We start from the raw sequence: 3223 nt of genomic DNA, 5'->3' as shown, positions 1-3223 counted from the left end.
TTTATACCGTATTATGATATTGTAATTTATAAGCTTAATTGATGTAAAACTTTAATGTAAGCAATATACTCCTTCTGTCTCAAAATAAGTGTCGCTTCAGCTTAATAAAATGTCCCAAAATAAGTGTCATTTTAGAATTCAAAACCAAAATCGACGCGTATTTCCAACTATACCCTTAAACATTGCTTTATTCTTAAAAAACATTTAATAAATAAAGGTAACTTAATAAACTATACCTTGTATTTATTATTTTTTTAGTGGACGTGAAAAGAGCTAAAACGACAATTTTTTTTTTGAGACAGAGAGAGTACAATATAAAGTAAATAACTTTTTAATATCACGTCACATAAGGATATATATGAGTAAGTTTTCATATAAAGTGAGATTTGTAATAGTAAAAATAGGATAGATTACACACAATAAATAAATGTAATTTGACAGTGCAAAGTTTCTTTACACTAACGTATATGACATAAGTTCATTTAATATATATTGTTTGTTCCATTCCGCCATGAGTAATTCTAACTATTGATAAATTGTCTTAAAAAATTTCTTTGTAATTTTATATTATTTTATTATACAAAATTAACATAGGACATACCTATATAATAAAAGTAATTATCTTATCTCATTAAAAGACATTATTTTATTTACTTTTGCCTATACACTATATTCGTAAAAGAAGATTATACAATATTTATTATTTTATTACCGATTAATGTCATTTAAATGAGTTATATAATTTTAAGTACCTCATTGAATTACTAAAATTTATATGACATTAATCTTCGATAGTGTCTTTTTTTCTTTCTTAGTTTGAAGAAATACATTGTCTCATCGCGTATGCTAATCTCTTTAGAATCTTTCTTTGTTTACTATATTAAATTGTTCGCTTTGTTTTACTGTGTATAATATATGACGTAAAGCCATGTTTTTTTTTTTCACTCAACTTTTATCATGTTATAAAGATTAACGTGGTTCGTTTTAATTTTCATCAAGTAAGTAATTATTTTCACTGGTGAAACACTTGCAAGATGAATTTTAGTTTATAGATAAATTGATATACCTTTTGCTTCTTCTAATTGCTTAGATGTTATTAATATAAATGACATTTATAGTTTTAATCTATTTTCTTGTAGAATTTTCAAATACATCGTGGACAAACTACCGTTAATTTTTTTTTTTTTGTTTAATTTGATGTATGTGTTTGATATCATGTTGAAATGAAATGAGTCTTAAAGTACATAATCTTTAAATAATAATTGTGGCAGATATTAATGATTAATTTATTTTTGAAAAAATAATTGCACACCTACAAATATTGGGCCCGTAACGGGCCTTTCCATGTCTATCTAGTATCTAGTACTACATATGGAAAGCTGAGTTAGGAATTCCAGAAAAACTCTCGCTTCTCTTCATCGTTTCAACTAATTTACAAGTTGAGGTATGCTCCTCTTATGGTTTTGCCTAAATCATCTGTTTCTTTTTTCCCTTTGTCTTCTTCTTCGTTTTAAAGTTCTCTTCAAATTTCCCATTTCATAACTGCTGAAGGAAAGATCAAACTTGGATTATGGTTGTAATTCCAGTTTAGAATTCTTTTCAAAATTCAAAATGTGTCCATTTAAATTCAGTCCATACCCAATCTGATTGTCAATTTATTCCATTTCCATCTTTTGGATCTATTTGTGGGAAGGCATGCCGGCGAGGCTGCCACTCATTAGTTAGTTCATTAAGAGCTGTCTTCAGCTTTAGGGAAACTCCTAATGTCAACTTTTTAGAAAAGAAAAAAAAAACTGTTTTTTCTCTAAAGAATATACTTGTTTGATTCAAGCTTTGTGCACTTTGTTAATTGTTACTCAGAGCGATAATCTTGACAACTTTTTGCAGTTTGTTACTTGTCCATTTATAAATGCTTGCTAGGATGTTGCTTTATCACAAAGACAGCAATGTCATATACTATATGATAAAATGAAGTGATGTCAACATAGAATTTGGGCTCCCTTTGTTTCCAAGTTACTGCTAGTCTGTCGGGCTAATCATTCAGTTATATTTTTAATAATATTTACTACTTTTACTTTCATAATAGAATTTCTTTTTGTTGTAGACATGTGATTAAGTTTATTATTGTTGTGGTTTGTTGTTGACCTGTATAACTAACCAGTTCCTAATTTCAAGTGTTTTAGCTAATTTTGTGGATATTCATGTATGAAATACAAGTATTGCCTTCAACATTGGTGTGCAAGCACAGACAAAAGGTTGTATTCATTTAATCTAGCTGTTAGAATATAAGGCATAAGCACGGGATCTCACAAGTTCTGTGGTTGAAAAAATCAAAAAGGAAGTTGGTGCTCAACCTGATGACAGATGGGACTAACCAGATATTTTATTCACATGTTGAATACCATTCACGTAATGGAAAGGGGTTGTTTAATGTTCTAACCTATTAATCAATAAACACCAGTTCATTTGAAATAAGCAAGCATATGTGTTTTTGTAGGGTTGAGGATTATTGTTAGCGTTACGGTTCTACAACGAGTATCTTAACTTCAGCACATAGTCCTTCATTCTAACGTCTTTTATTTTTGTATCTTCTGTTCTACAGTCCCTGTTGTTGTTTTCTTCTCCATTCTTCTCAGTTTTTTCTTCTCGGGTTGCTGTTTCGCTTATCAGGTTAGCTGTTGCTTTAAATATATTCCCCAATCTGCTCTCCCAGTGTAGCAATCTGAATCGTCGAGCCTCTTGAGCGGCATGTAGAGTTCTTAGTCGATTGGCTTGGGGGGAAAAGCTAACCCTTAGAATTCAACTGACCCATAATTTTGATTTGTGGCAACAATATAAATTTGGCACCATATGAATTAATGTGTAGTTTCTTGGAATCTATCCTGAAGTGAAAAAATATTACAAGTTAGCCCCATAGATGGACTACAAATGAGAAGAACCTACTGAAACTAAGGCTGAGCTTACTAAATATTATTTCCACTTAAAGTTACTCCTCCGACATTATTTGAGTTGTGATGATAATTGGCTCTCTTCAGTGGTAATTGCTTTAATTAAGTGCTAAAGTTCATTCTTTTGTTTTGCTGCTATTTATCCAAGTTGAGTGCTATGTTTTATTTCCTTCCCTTATTTGTTCGTAAATGATATGAGAATTTTTTACACCAGTTGCTGTTTGGTGTTTTACTGTGTGTTCTTTTAGACATATTTCTTTCTGCCTGATGAAAAT

This window comes from Lycium ferocissimum, chromosome 11 (genome assembly GCF_029784015.1).
Source record: "Lycium ferocissimum isolate CSIRO_LF1 chromosome 11, AGI_CSIRO_Lferr_CH_V1, whole genome shotgun sequence".
In the NCBI taxonomy this organism is placed as follows: Eukaryota; Viridiplantae; Streptophyta; class Magnoliopsida; order Solanales; family Solanaceae; genus Lycium; species Lycium ferocissimum.
The sequence above is the reverse complement of the archived record's forward strand: the minus strand, read 5'-3'. Positions refer to the sequence as shown.